Source organism: Magnolia sinica, chromosome 18 (genome assembly GCF_029962835.1).
Source record: "Magnolia sinica isolate HGM2019 chromosome 18, MsV1, whole genome shotgun sequence".
Lineage (NCBI taxonomy): Eukaryota > Viridiplantae > Streptophyta > Magnoliopsida > Magnoliales > Magnoliaceae > Magnolia > Magnolia sinica.
The window spans coordinates 19,526,396-19,543,572 of record NC_080590.1 but is presented as its reverse complement, the minus strand read 5'-3'; positions in this window follow the sequence as shown (position 1 = coordinate 19,543,572).

Here is a 17,177-nt window from a genome sequence, read left to right as displayed (position 1 = left end):
GGCTACGGCTCCTATCGCTGCTTCATCCGGTTAATTTCATCGCGCAGGGCTTACATCTCGCTTTGCATAGCTCGATACTTACTTGTTTGATTGCGAGAACGCTGAGAAGGCCCCGAAGTCGATTCGGTGTGAGTAGTGAAGAGAAGCGAGTCTGATCAATTTGCTCCTGTTACGCAGCTACCACTTTCTTCTTTCCTCTTGCCATTATACTTAAGGATATGGACCTGACTTCTCGTATCAAATTCCCACAGATAGCGCCAAAAAATATTGATGACAAAATCTGGATCAGCCTCCACTCAATGCTGTGAACCTTCGACGGACCCTGGACCTGCACAAATGGGTGAGCAAAGGAGACCCTAGCTAAGCCGGGGGACCCTCCAATGCTTAAGTCAGATTACGAATTATGGGTCTAAGTTGAATGTAGAGAATTGGCGCAAGATGTTGCGTACCGTAGTAATGGAGTCTCATTATATTTATACTTGCATGTTGGGTGATCCGCGTCCGTTAATCTTGGCACGATTTACTCAAACAGTTGGATACTGTGATCATAGAGATTTCGTCCGTAATCCAGGGATAATGTAGCGTATCGTGTCTTAGAGGAGCATATCTGTGAGCAGGATATCCGGTAATGTCTACGTAAGACAGTTTCTTAGTTAGGCATCCGGAACGTACACGTATAGCCTTGGCCTCGAATCTAAATCGAGAACTAAGGTACTTCCGACCCCAAGCCTCGGACCTTGACTAGTGAATAGACGCAACCCCTTTGTCGAGTTACCAAACAAGACGGCTAGAGGCCGAGGCAGGCTTCGGCTTAGACCGAGGGTGAACCCGGCCCCCTTGTTCACCAATCATATACCTCCAAGGTCTCTTCTTTTAACTCTAAGGTAGGTAGTGGACTTGATTCGTTGAGTTGGATTTTCCCATAACAGTACAAATTCATACAGGGATGAACATGATAAGGTCGACCACCGTCTTCCTCAATGATAATTACTTCGAATCCACGAAGCTTTTCTGGACTCCTTATAAGACTTCTCGAATCCACAAGAAAAAAGCAAGAAAAATAAAAAATAAATTCTATAAATTTCATAATTTAATTGATGATCGAAATAAACGAGTCCACAACCCTTTAACTATGGATATGACCAAGCATTGGAAGAAGTTTCGAATCAAATTACAACTAAAACTCGAACCCTAAAATTCATAACTTACTATAAATAATAAATTTACTATAGTAAGAATCCTATATAACTTAACCACATTATTCTTTTAATTTTTTTAAACACTTTTAATGTCGGACACACCTCCTAAAGCCCAATGGATGAAGAGTTACAATCAAAACAAAATTTATTAACAATAGTAAAATTGAAAATAAACATGAAATTCAACCGTCGATTTGATGGAATCTCCCAAATTCGGTATTGGCTAAAGTAGCTCGTCCAACCCCAAAATCATATATGGTACATCTAGTAACTCATTTTGATTAGCGAGATATGTCTGTTTTAAGGTTTTGACGGTCTTTATGATTTCTACCTCTTACCGGGCCTTCTCTTATCCATCGTGGACAGGAAAGTCTCCACGACCCACTCTACGTGATATCATAAATTGACGAAAATAAGACCTTTTATATATCGTTCAAGACCGTCCATTTTCATAGCATTTGATCAGATTATTAGGGGCGTTCCATCAAAGTGATTATTGAAAGACATGGGCTCAAAAAGAGGTCCGACATGATGAGCTGTCCAGAGTAGTGATTCTACATTTTCTTAAAGAATTAATATGGATTGGGTACTTTTTTAAGCCTTTGATGGGGTGATAAGGATCATCCACCAAAATATTTCTGTTAGGAACGAGAAATCGAAGTTGGCCCTTGTGATAGATGGTCTTTCGAGCAGCTAAACTCATTATACCCTTGGAGGTAAATCCAGGAATCTTTGCAGGAAGAAAGGGTCTGGTTAGACAATCCACTCCTTTATCTCCTCAAAGCATTGATTGAGTTCCCAACTATATTTGTATCTGGTCCATTGGCTCATCATTCCGTTCAAAAGTCGTTTGGCTTAAGCTTCTTAGATCATATGGCGGGTCTTGTCCTGCACAAACTCTTTTGGAATCAATAATTGAATATGTAGATATTAATTTCCAATTCTTCTTGGTCCCTCCTTTGTCCCTTCATAGCATAAGGAACAAAACAACTGGACCACCAGAAGGACTCACTGACCCAAACCAATGATTCAATGCTTTTATGATAATCAATAGGACCATCTAACTTCTTAGTCATTAATCGGATGGATACGATTGTTAGATCAAAGTGATTTTGAAGGAGATCGATAATCAGAGGACGGCTATTGTTAGGTTCATTCAGCTAATTGATTTTTGAGAGGGATGGGTAATTAAAAGGTAGGCCTCACATGATGGACTATTAAAAAAATGATTTGGACTTTTTAATATAATCAATATGGACCATCCATTTTCTAAGCTATTCATGAAATGGTTGTGATCATCCCACTATAATGATTTTGGCTTGGGAGGTAATCAAATATAAGCCCCACATCCCAATTTTGTAGCCATCAATGAATAGTACCATATAGATAGTATCATTGAAGCAAAGTAATTTTTGAATGGGATGGGTATTCAAATGTGGGTGTCACATAAGAGATGGTCCAGACTTGATTTATTAGCAAACCTTTCTAATATAATAAATACCGTTGTTCATTTTGAAGGCGTTGGTCGGGTGGGTCCGATCATCTAATGAGAATGTGGGCCCACATGATTCTTAGTCAAGACCAATGATTAGACTTTTTTTAATCTGATAAATTTAAGCCATCGATTTTTAGCTTTTATATAGCTAGGCAATTCGGTTGCAAGCAAAGTTTTGTTTGGTGTGGGACAACTTTTTTTTTTTTATTTTTCAGGCCAAACTGAAATATTGTTAGTTACAAAAAACACACACACACACACAAAAAGAGAAAGATTGCTTATCCTCAATATGGTATATATATGTCAAACTATTCCGTTGCTATATATAAGTGACATAAGTAACAATTATATTCAAGTGTCCCAAACATGGTAGATAACTTTTGATAATCAGCTGAGTCGTCTTTTAAATTGTTTCAGTTGTATCTGGAGAGCTGAGCTTACTCAAAAATTTGATTTTGGTTAACCCAACTATCTCAATGACAACGGTCCTAATCTGCCCCGTCAACACCGCACTGCTCTTCGACGATGACATTTCAACTACTACACAACGACCGACGTCAGTAGGACAATCTCAAGCGTGGAGTGGGGCATTTCAGGGTACAACTAAAATGCGTCTAAGCACATTGTTTTCTCTCGGTAGGTGCTGACAACGATTTATGTCTATTGAAAGCATATTAATGGTTGAGTAAGCCTAAGATTGCTTGGGTAATCTCAAGCAAAGAAGCTATGCTAGCTCTTAATCCACCAACCCTTTCCTCTCAACCAGCCAGGCTTCATTTCCCTTGACTTGCCTGGGACTGAGCCGGCCTTCCCTGAATGCCTCTCTGGCCGTTCGAAACTGAATCAGCCCACTCAGGCATGTTTGGGAGCGTGGATTTGAAATCCCTAGATTTGGAACCCCTTGGATTTGAAATCCTCTTATTGTGTTTGGCACCCTCGATTGAGAATCAACTTTAATCCAAAAGTAGCTATTCATAGTATAATTGCAGGTTTGAATTTAATTACTAAATCAATTTTAATATCTCTAATTAGTGAACTTATATAATTTTTGACACAATGGTTGTAATTAGCCCGCTGAAATATATACTTTGCCAAAAAATGATGAAATTCCAAGTCTCGGATGGCTACAAGCACAAGATCACGTCGGATTGACTAACTAATAATTTTTAACCGTTGATTTACGTGGACAATGTTTGGACAGTGCCGATTATTGTATTAAAATATTTATAGTGATGCAGTTGATAATCTAATTATTTTTATGATCATACCTTAAAATGATCTGAGAAAAACAATTAACGGCATGGATAAAACACTTACATCATGGTGGGCCCCACAGAGCCCTGCCAGACAGATTACCGTCCGGGCGGGCGCACAATCCGGCCAGGGGGGCGGCATTTTTGGATGCAACTAAAAATGCATTTTAGCACATTTTTCTCCGGTCAGGCGCTGACAATGCCTTTTGAAAGCATACTAACGGCTAGGATGATTCTAAGACTGAGGCCCGCTCAGGTATCCAACTGGCCTAAAATTTCATATGCCTTTTATTGATGGTGAGCTTGATGAAGGGCTTAGATTTTCAAAAACGCCTTGAGCGCTATCTGCACTTAGAAATAATAATAATAATAATAATAATAATAATAACAATAAAAAGGGTGGACCCAGATTTAGGGACAAATGCACATCTGCTTCAAAATTAATGAAAAATTTAGAAAGGGTGACATCCAAACACACCCAAAAAGTAGTGAAAAATTCAATGGATGGTTAGTAACGACAAGGAGGTGTTCCATGTAGTGAACGGTCCACTTGGATAAGCACATACAGCGATTGTGTCCGTTGCCATTAACATGGTTCACTAACATTATGGGTATTAGAAAAATAGATGCACGTGAAAATGATCTGTGTATCGGTAGTGGAATTAGCAACGGTCAGGCATGCTAGCTTATCAGTACGGAAATGATAATAAAATACTACCCATGAGTTTCGTTCAAACCTAACTTTGATGTTATGGATTAATAAATACGCGTCTTCCTGATCAGATGGCTGTCACGTACGCGGACCAATCAAATCTATGTCTGTGGGTCCCAGACGCTCTATTTAGGTCACGGTCTTCGCATCTGATAACTGTCTGCCCTACATTGCTTGTTTCCTCGCATCTGATAACTGTCTGCCCTAGATTGCTTGTTTCCTCTCTCTCTCTCTCTCTCTCTCTCTCTCTCTCTCTCTCCTTTTATTTATTTTTTAATAATTGATTATGCTGAATCTTCAATCTAAAGAGATTACACCAGATTAGTTTGAGAATTAGATGAGAATAAACTAATATATAAGAGAAATGGTCCACTAGGCTGAGATCACTATAAGTTCTTGTGCTCCTAGTTGCATTTTGTCACATTGACAGTCCAATCCCCTGAACTACACCGTTCGTTAGATCCAGTGTATGATTTGTGGGCTACTATGAAAACAGCATACAGATATAGTACAAATTAACCATTTGATCGGTGGATTTTGATATGGACGGTCAAGATCATTTGTACAAAATAGTTCTAATCAACATTTTGATCCTTCTATTTGTTGGGGTTCATCACCGATCACTTATGAATCTAAAGATTCACTTTTGTTAGGAAATCATAACCATCCCAACTATGGCTTGGGAAAAGGATGACTATTTAAAAAGGTCACATCAAGGATGGATTGGATTATCCGATCTGTATGATTTTAGATGGAAGCCCAATAAATGTGTCCTAGACTTAATGGACAGTTCAGATCTAGCAATTGACTGTCCAAGAAAATCAATACATATAGGAGCACTATAACTTGCAACACTATGAGAGCACTGGATCATTTTTTATTAGAATATTAATTGAGATTCTGTGATGGGATTGTGTAGCGATTAGCTTTTGATAAAGCAAGATTTGCATGAACTTCACATGACCATGCCATGTATTAAAAATGATGTGAGACCACTGCCTTTAAAGATATCAGCGGATTCGCTCGTGTGAGATAGATGCCAGAGTAGCTGCGCATGTACCAGTGGTACACGTTGCTTGCCAGATTTAGGTCATTCGTGAGGTGAGATTTGCACCCACGCCTTATAGCAAAACCATGCTTTTTAAATCATTAGGTGAGCCTGTTTACACCTCTCTCACCACGCCAGATCCAACGGCTAGTAAGCGAATTGTTAATGTGAAGCACAAGGAAAACTGCCAAAGACATGCATTGTCACGCTGAGAAAAACTTGTTACATAAATTGTAGTAAAACTAAACATGTCATGTGCTGCCTATAAATGTGAGTAATTCTTTTCATGCTTGAAGTATAGTGGTTGTATATATGTGAAGTTATAAGTAAAAAGTTCTGATATGCAGGATTAGCTAAGGTAGTGACTAACAACCATTCGTGATGTGATGTGATTGGCCATGTGTATCGAAAAATAAGTTGATCACACGAAAATCATGAAAATATTTATCAAGATAAAAATACAATCAGCTACGCTTGCCAAACAATCAGTCAATTAGAGAAAAAATTCACAAATTTATTTAAAATTAGAAGTATAGTAAGCCATATTTGCTAATTGGAAAATCATTTAAGATAAGTTCTTAGAGGCCAAGTCCAATACAAATCTTCGGCAAATCATATTACACATGTATAAGTTTAGCAAAGAATGAAGAGCTCAGGCCCACATTGCTCCAATTCAATACAACACTACTATTTTCAACGTAATGCTACCGTAAACACCCACCCCAGGCAGATAAATTGATTGAAATCGATCTGTTTGGATGGATGGTTGGATCCCAAATCCAACCCGTACCCTAAACCCTAATCTTGATCTTAACCCTAACCCTAGAGGCCTAAACCCTAAGAACCCAAACCTTAAATCACGTTCACACCCTGTTGAATTCAATCAACCTAGTGATCTCTGTTAACTCAGTCAATCCCAATCAATCCAGTCAACCCAATTAGCCCAAAACCAAGCCAAATTCAAGCCCGAAACCAAACCCAGTCTAGGCCCTTTTCAAGCCCAAACCTAGGCCATTAATCCTTATGACCACAATAAAGCAAAATCAAGCAAATCAGAGGCAATACACTACCTCGGGAGAACCCCTACAAGATTTAAGGTCAATCCATTATCCCAGCATTGACCAGGGTGCCGCTAGCCACATCGCAACTCTTCTATCTTAGCAAGAAGTCCCCACACTATTAGTGCACCTTGTTTGTTAATCACATGAGTCCATATGTCAGGGAGTTAGTTGAGCCCTTGAAAGCTAAAGCCCAAAGACACAAAGAAGGCATGGAGCTAGCATCAATGAGTGAAGAACATATAAATGAGGTACCTTGATAACCCTCATCCTTAGACCCAAAATAACCTTAGCCTATAGATGATCCTAACCTTAATAGGTAGACCTTATTTGATTATCCCTTAATCTTAGGATCCTAAGTGGAACATGCTAAGTTAGGCTAAAAGATATGCAAAACTGCTATACATATATTTGTTCAAAACAACAGTTTTCGAGTGGTCCTCGATCCCATTGAGAGTTTGTTAATGGGTTTCGATGGCATCGAAGGACTACTCAATGTGATCGAAGAAACAATCCAACAACATCAATAAAAAAATCCTAGACTTTCTCGATGGGATCGATAGTGTCTTGATCCTATCGAAGGACCTTCAATCCTATCAAAGAACCTTTTAATCCTATTGATAAAGCCGTTAGCTAGCGATTTTATAGCCATTGCAACATGAACTTTATAAAATGGACATTCGGTTCTTGGACATTCTGATTGATTTTGGTGTAACTAAAGATTATGTAATTCCTCTCCCATATCCCACATTCTAAGCCTCTAAACCAATGAGATTTAATTCATCATATTGAGCTTTACCACTCTAATGAGGATTCTACCCTCCATGTTGAAGATAAACTCAATCTCCACATTATCTGAAGATTAGACACTAAGTCTATTGGTATATCCTTATCTAAATACTTTAGGAAATCCATTTAGATAAATCCCCTCATTGGCACATCAAATACAAGTCGAATGTTTGTAGGAGCAGAAGCATTAGCATAAAGGATTGGGGGAGCAATTGAGAAGCTGATTCATACACGAGAGAGCATTAAAGAAGTATTTTAAGAAAGATGCCATAAAATGGGCTCAATCCAATAAGTAAGTTGTCACTTGTAAGAGTAAACATACACTCATTCCTTCTGTAAGACTGAGTGTAAGAGTTGATGACCCAAAATCGATAAGTTCTTGTATAAGACCTAGGCTCTTGTGTATGACCAAATTCAATGGATACAGGTGTGTACGTGTTAGTTTCCTTGAGTAGCCTTTGACATGAGTATAAGTAGAACATTTGATTAAGATTGTTGTGGTTGTTGGTTAGCCGATAGAAAACCAATTAAATTCTCTTTCAGGAGCCACCAACTTATGTGTAAACGTGTTCCTCTAACACATGAGTGTATGTGCGTCAGTCCTTTTGTAGGCCTCCGGTGGGAGTATATGCTTGTAAAGGTTAGAGGTGAACCTAATTTAGAACCTCGAATAGTGAATACCGGTACACTCGAGGAGAGTGCGTCCGCTAGGAGTGGAGTAGGGAAACCGAACCATTATACATGCTTGTATTTACGTTGTTGTTGTTTACAATCTATTCATTTTGATGTATTTGATTAGCTAAGTTATATGAATGCACAAATTGAATTGCATGCTAGGCACCTATCTAGTAAGCACACACAAGTTTACTCACCTATCTAGTAAGTACTCACAAGTTCACTTACCTATTTAATAAGCACACACAACTTCACTATCTCTTATAGACTAGTTGTTTATTGTTACATCATTTGTAGTGCATGTGATTGGACTCACTTTAACTTGGAAGCCTCATTATTAATTTGTCTTTTTAGTTTTAATTAGTAAATTGTTTAAATATACAATTATATTTTATACTTGTAGAATTTTAAATTAATCCTAATCACCCCCCTCTAGGACTTAACCATAATTCTATAGCTCCGCCAAGCTTCCGCACGCGCTGTGGTAGACTATATCCCACCACACAATTTCACACATGTGTAGGGGAGCTCACCTAACAAAGTAGGGGAACCCATGTGAAACCAGCGGCCGCTAGGGTGCCACTGACCACGTGGTAGGTCTCCTGTCTAGGGGGAGATTCCTATACGTATGGTATTTTTCCTCAAAGACCTTCATCCATATGTCGAACTGAACTGACTCTGATACTTCTTTTCCTTAGTAAAAATAACAACCCATGGCACTTAATCCAACCGTTGATATTATGCCATGTGGCAATCTTGAATCCTAATCATCCAAGCCTTTTCTAACCCTAGACTTTGCAAGATTGTAGAAAAATCGAGTTGGGAGGCAATAAATAGCCCACTCCCCTTTCCATTTCAAGCATCCAAGAATCATCCAAAGGCACCAACACATCCTCCAAATCCTTACCCATTTAGAAATCTTGGGAGTTCTATAAAACCCAAGTCTTCTCTACTTAAGGAGAAAACCTTAACCGTAGCCATCTCATCCCTCCAACAAGGAGAGTGAGAATGAAAGAGAGTGTCCAACCCTGGTCTAGCCTAGCCTAAATAGAGCCCTGACTTCTTTAGCATCCCAAGTCTTGATCTAAGCCACTCAATCCAATTCTTGTGACACCATCGTCTAAGTCTCAATCAGCTTCATCTGTTCCCGCATAAGCATTGTGTAACTCCTGTTCCCTTCTCAAGCCCCCTGCTCATCAAGTTTATCATTTATGCATTACATTGTATCTTACACTCAATTAGTATAAATGTATGCTCTGTGGCTTGCTGACACAGTCAGATCTTACCCATCAGAAACTTGTGATGATTGATTACTAGCTTTTACAAGTGGAGTTGGGGCAAATTTATGTAGCCTAAACCAAAGCTTGACATAGGTGTTGCATTTAACATAACATCGCACACACTACATCATATACATATGTAATATGCATCGCATCACATCACACAATAGCATGCAACACCTGGTTACTAGAAACATATGCTCTGCGGCTTGCCAATATAGTCGGATCATGCCCATCAGAAACTTCTGCTAATTGGCTACTTGTTTTGGCAAGTGGAGGGGTTAGGGAAAATTTATCTAGCCTAAACCAAAGAGTGTCATAGGTGTTGCATTTAACATGACATTAAACACTTTATTGCATCATTAGTGTGCAAGAACTAATTTCAATTGTTAAGAATTTGGTTGACCCCGTGAAGTATACATTGTACATTCGTATGGGTAAAGTGGGGCCTAACACCTTTTGACTTTATAACCATGGTCCCTTACCTTGAATCTTCAGTCGCACATCAAGGAGTCATCTTTGGACTAAAGATCTTCGGATCCTCTTCATAATATTTCTATAGGGTCTAGCCGACTATGGAGACAGAGTAATTGGCTAGTGGCGAGTCCAATCAAATATAAACATCCTTCCAAACACACAATGCAAAAGCCCTTGAAAATGGCACCCGTGGAAGTACGAGTCAATTCCATCTAGGATTCAACATCCACAATTACGCCTGCCATGGACAATTATTATTATTGTTATTCTATATGAATCCATCACTGTCAACTAGTACAATGTTTTAAACTAGTCTGGATTGATTAAATTAAAATATGATAACTAAGCACCCTATATTCGAGATTAGATCGTCAGATATAGGAAGATCTTTAGGTCTCAAACTGATAGCCAGTGCACCCATTGTGCCACATGCTTAAAGATTCTGATTGACTTGGCACGAAGTTTGACCAAAGCTACAAATAAGTCATTGTTTAACTACAACTACCTTGCCACAAAGTTGAGCGATGAACACGTGGTCGTCCGTAGATAGTCTTGGCCATGGAATCAGGATTCAAGCAACGAATGGACATTCGTTCCCACAGCTATCTCACTACTAGGTAGGGATTCAAAGTAATATACAGGTTGTCACCCCACCAACCTTCCCGCTACCAAGTACGTGGTTGAGTGACAAATGACTGATCATCTAAGAATGATTAACTATCCCATGAAGCTCGGCCGTGCAAGGTAACAAACATATTATCATTTCCAACGACCATCTTGCCATAAAGTCCAGCCATGTGATGAATAAATCATCAAAAATCCACTCACCATTGGCCATCTCACCACAAAACTTAAGTCCTACGCGATGACCAAGTAGTCGCCACAGTGATTGTCCAACCACGAAGCCAGATGTGCTATAAATTGACATCCACCTTCTCCCACAAACCACAATTGCTTGCATAATGAACTCTAGCTCGTGACAAACATATTGTTGTTTTTGTCAACTGTCCAATTGGGAAGCAGTTGAGAAGACTGTTGTGCAGCACGCCAATAACACAGTGAACCAAGATCCAATCTCCGGTTTCACCCACAGACGATAAACAAGAAGAAATATAAACTATAAATAGAATCAAAGCATTCCAAACAAATCACAAGACAAGATATATATGGAAAAATTCCAACAAGGGTAAAAAAAAATCACGGATGCAAGCTTCCACTATGAAAAAAAATAAAGATTACAAGGCAATATACTAACATCTCCCTTGGAAGTACAGAGAAAACCATTTGCCCACACCTTAGAATTATTTCCCATGCCCTGGAAAAGCCCTAGGGACACATATTTATAGTTTAGGCAACTTCCCTTTCGCACCTCTGCGAAAACCGATTCAAATTTCCGCAGTCCGTATCAAATCCGGATTCAAATCTATGTAAGCTCGACTAGTCGTGCAGAGTCTTCGACCGGTCGAGCACATCCCACGACTGATCGAGCACCTTGGAAATCCAAAATCCCAACTCGCTGAAAACAAGTCGAGTCAGTCCACGACTGGTCAAGTAGGCCACTCGACTGGTCGAGCAGGGCACTCGACTGATCGAGCGGCTAGTTTTCTCTGTACTTCCTAGGGAGAGGTTAGTATATTGTCTTATGATCTTCATTTTTCTTCATAGTAAAAGTTTACATCCATGGTTTTTTACCCTTGTTGGGGTTTTTCCACGTATATCTTGTCTTGTGGTTTGTTTGGAATGCTTTGATTCTGTTTCTAATCTATATTTCTTCTTGTTTATCGTTTGTAGGTGAGACCAGAGATTGGATCTCGGTTCACTGCGTTGTTGGCGTGCTGCGCAACAATTGGTATCAGAGCTATTGGTTTAGTTCTATTGAGAGCAATGGCAGAAAAAAGGAAAAACTAGAATTGAGAAGTTTGATAGTTCAAGCTTTGCCTTCTAGAAGATGCAAATGGAGGATTATCTATATCAAAAGGACCTCTATATTCATCTAGGAGGAAAAGAGAAGAAACCAGAAAGGATGACAGATGATGAATGATTTTTATTAGAACAAAAGGCTTTCGGAACGATTCGACTCTCTTTGTCTAAGAGTGTCGCCTTTAATATATCCAAGATGAAAACTACAAAAGAATTAATAGAAGCCCTAGCCACCATCTAAGAAAAACCCTCAGCATCCAACAAGGTTCATCTTATGAAACAACTATTCAACATGAAGATATCAGATGGTGGGAACGTGGCTGAACATCTAAATAAGTTTAATATGGTCATGAGCCAGTTAGAATCCATTAGCATTATTTTTTAGGACAAGGTCAGGGCGTTATTGATCTTGTCCAGTTTGCCAGACAGTTGGGATGGTTTGGTGATTGCTGTGAGCAATTCTTCGGGATCGACAAAGCTGGAATTTGATAATGTGGCCAGTATAATTCTCAGCGAAGAATCTAAAAGAAATGCAACAGGAGTTTCAGGGGATTCAGGCAATGTTCTAAACGTTGAAGGAAGAGGAAGATCGCTGAACAAAGGAGGCAATAAACACGGACGTTCTAAGTCGAGGAAGAAGTCCAAGGGACTGAAAAATAAAGACGGGTGTTGGCATTGCGGCAAGAGGGGGCACATGAAACGTGATTGCAGGGCACTCAAGAAACAAGAAGGAAGCTCTCAAGGTGGGAAGGATTCAGCGAATCCATCTAAGGAGAGTTACACAGAAGCGTTGATCTTATCTCTTGATGCGAGGGATGGGTCGTGGGTTATAGAATCGGGTGCTTCGTTTCATGCCACTCGTGTAAGGAAGTTCTTACTAATTATGTATTAGGTGACTTCGGGAGCATCTACCTGGGTGATGATGAGCCGTGCGGTATTGTTGGAAAGGGAGACGTTCATGTAAATCAGAAAGACGGAACGGCTTTGAAATTGAAGGATGTTAAACATGTGCCGAGTTTGAAACGGAACTTGATCTCAGTGGGGCAGTTGGCCGATACCAGTTATATGATGACATTCACCAGTGATTCTTGGAAGATCACAAAAGGTGCCTTGGTAATATCTCGAGTTAAGAAGGAAGGTACTTTGTACATGACTTCGGGATCGTATAGTTCACTCGCAGTCGCATCAACTGGAGTGAATGGATAGTTATGACATTAGAGGTTGGGACATATGAGTGAGAAATGGATGAAAGTGCTATTGTCAAAAGGGAAGTTACCAGGGTTGAAGTCTATTAACTTGAAATTTTGTGAGGACTGCATGTATGGCAAGAAGAAGAGGGTCAAGAAGACAAGACGCATTCCAAAAATGCATCTGTTGGAGCTTGTACACACTAATGTGTGGGGACTGGCACAGGTATTATCTCTTGGTGGCTCAAGTTATTTTGTTTCTTTTATTGATGATGCTAGTAGAAAACTATGGGTCTATTTCTTAAAGCATAAATCTGATGTATTTTATGTATTTAAGAAGTGAAAAGTTATGGTAGAAAACGAGATAGGTAAAACAGTAAAATGTATTATATTAGATAATGGGGGAGAGTACCGTGATAGGAAATTTGAGGAGTATTATGCAGCAAATGGAATCAAACATCAGAAAATGATTTTAGGGACACCACAGCAGAATGGTGTGGCTGAGCGCATTAATAGGACCATCCTTGAGCGCGCTAGGAGCATTAGGTTACATGCAAGGTTGCCCAAGACTTTTTGGGCAGATGCTGTAAATACTGCTACAGATCTCATCAATAGAAGTCCCTCAGCACCATTGGATGGTGGGCTACTAGAAGAAATGTGGACTGAGAAAGAAGTAAACGTTGCACATCTCAGAGTGTTCGGTTGCACTTTATAAGTTCACATTGATGCAGAGTATAGAAACAAGCTGGATGCGAAGTCCATGAGGTGCACGTTTATAGGCTACGGGTAACATGATTTTGGCTGCAGGTTTTGGAATGCAGAAAATAGAAAAATCATTAGAAGCAAGGACGTAGTCTTCAATGAAAAAGTGATGCATAAGGACAGTGTGCAGGAAAGAGAAACCGGACACGGGTATTACACCGCCACAAGATGATCATGCACAGGAGCATTATGAGGCAGAGCCACAAACACTAGTTGTGAGGAGGTCCACTCGGGAGAAGACACCCACAGTCCGATAATCACCCTCCTTACATTATCTATGCTAACAGATAATGGTGAATCAGAGTGTTTTGAAGAGGCATTGCAGTCGGATGCATGGGTTAAGTGGGAGCAGATCATGGATGACGAGATGGGCTATCTTAAGTCTAATCGTACATGGAAAATAATCACTCTACCCAAGGGTAAGAAAGTTCTTCATAACAAGTAGGTTTACAGACTGAAGGAGGAACACGATGGTTCGAAATGGTACAAGGCTATACTGGTTGTGAAAGGTTTCAACAAAAAGCAGGTATCGATTTCACTAAAATATTTTCACTGGTAGTGAAAATGTCTACGATTCACATGGTCTTGAGTATAGTGGCTACAGAGGACTTACATCTAGAGCAGCTAGATGTTAAGACAACCTTTCTTCATGGGGACCTTGAAGAAGAGATACATATACATCAGCAGATATGATACGTGACATCAGGAAAGGAGAACAAGGTATGCAAACTAAAGAAGAGTTTATATGGCCTGAAGCAGGCCCTGAGGCAGTGGTACAAGAAGTTTGACAATTTTATATCGGAAAACGGTTTCAAGAGATGTCATGCAGACCACTGTTACTATTTGAAGAAGTTTTATACATCGTACATCATCCTTCTTCTATATGTTGATGATATGCTTGTGGCCGGGTTAAGCATGAAAGATATCTCAGATCTCAAAAGACAACTGTCTAAAGAATTTGTCATAAAGGATTTAGGAGCTGCAAAACAAATCCTATGCATGAGGATAAAGCGTGACAAGAAAAATAAAAAACTGATTTTGTCACAGGTAGAGTACATAGTCAAGGTACTTGATCGATTTAATATAGGAGGTGCTAAGCCGGTTAGCACACTATTAACCAACCACTTCAAGTTATCTAAGGAGCAAAGTGCAAAAACGCAGGAGGAATGAGACTACATGGCTAAAGTCCCATACGCATTAACTATTGGGAGTCTCATGTATGTTATGGTAAGCACAAGGCCAGACATTGCGTAAGCAGTGAGAGTTGTTAGCAGGTTCATGAACAACCCCGGGAAGGAACATTGAGAAGCTGTGAAGTGGATCCTTAGATACCTGATAGGTACTAAGGATGTAGGGCTGTGTTTTGGAGGATGAGAAATCAAGCTACAAGGCTACGTGGATTCAGATTTGGCAGGAGATATCGATAGTAGAAGAAGCACTACAGGTTATGTTTTTTCTTTGGCTAGTGCTGCAGTTAGTTGGGTCTCTTAGTTATATAAGATAGTATCTATCAGTACGACGGAAGCAGAATATATTGCGCCTACAGAAACGTGTAAGGAGATGGTGTGGATGTAAGGTTTCATGGAAGAGTTGTGTGAGAAGCAAGCAAATTGCAAGCTGTACAGTGACAGTCAGAGTGCAATACACTTGGCTAAAAATTCAGCCTTTCATTCAAAGACCAAGCATATTGACATCAGATATCACTTCATACGGTCATTACTAGAAGATGGATCGATTACTCTGGAGAAGATTCATATAAGTGAGAATCCTACAGATATGCTGACCAAGGCGGTCACACGGAAAAAGTTGAAGCTCCGTTCAGCTTTGATTAGTCTTCAGGTTTGAAGACAGGGAGGTGATACACTCTAGATGTAGAAAACGATGGTTTATGGCGATGTGTCTCAAAATGGGAGATTGCTAAGATGTGGAGCCACATCTCAACAAAGACAATCTATCTTTCACATTAGACAACCTTCTTGCTAGAAACAGATAGTCGTTTCCATCGACTATCTCACTATAAATAGATCGTCGTTAATTATCTTTTTTTTTCTTAATTTACTATTTCAATTAACTATAGTTAAAATTTATTTATTTAATTTATTATTCTAAGTTATATTATCTTATTATTGAATAGTATAAGCTATGATGCTCTTGATTGAAAGTCTTTTCTTGTAAAAAAGAAAAAGAAAAAAAAAAAAACAGTAGAAGAACGAACCCTTCACTTTACAAGTCATTTAATTTTATGCAATCGAAGATTGGATAATCAGCGCTTATGTTCAATTCCATTCTTAATCTATCTCAGCGTCAATGTAACAAGGTGTTTGGTTTGAATTGCGTTCCCACCGGCTGGAGTTAAGCCACTATCTGCTCTACGTACCATGCCCAGCAAACACGCATACCTACATAACATGTGCGGCCGCAGTGGACACCGACAAGGCCATACAAGTACGTTGAACATGGACGGTCCTTTTTTTCTAACCACGCACTTTCAACGTTAAAAGTTTGGGCTGCTTTGTGAGTGGACTATCCTGATTTTGGGTTGAGGCATCCTAACAACATGGCCTACTGATGAATGGTTATGCATAGGCATGCTATATTGACACGTGTGCCACAAACGACCCATCCATCTAATGCCAGCAAACTAATTGAGGAGCACCTGAGGATTCACATAGCCAGTGTACATGTGCCACACGTGTGCCTCATCTAGAACCATCCAAGTCACGGCCTAACGGTGGGTGGGTCAGAAATTGAGTCACATGGAACGGATGGTCCTGACCGATATAAGACCCAATGATACCATGAGCCCCTCCAAAACACAAATTAGGGGGCGAGTGGGCTTGAATCGGACACGACCATTAGCACAGAGTTGCCCTGTACTCGTTGTTTATACGCAATGTAAAGGGAAGAAAAGAGGGTTGTTTGGGCTTCCTGGATGTTGTTTTTCGATCCAAACCGTGCATTAGGTAAGACTCTACATGACTGTTGAACGTCCCAATAATCAGGTGGATCAAAACCTAAGGTGGGCCACACCATAAAAAAAACCTTAAATTAAAATATCTGAATTCAAGTGAGAGGGCCCACCTGATGATTCTATTGTTCTGTTTTTTAAAGAGTCCTATTTTATGGTGGGATTCACATTTGAATGGATTGGATTCCATAAAAACATCACGGTAGGCCACACATAATTTAGAGCTCCCAAGTGACCATCACTTGTCCCCGATGTTGTGGCCCATCTAATGATTTGATTGGTCTGATATATGGAAATAACTTAATGATAATTACATCTGCTGGTTAGACCGGTTGGATGGCGTACGCATAACAC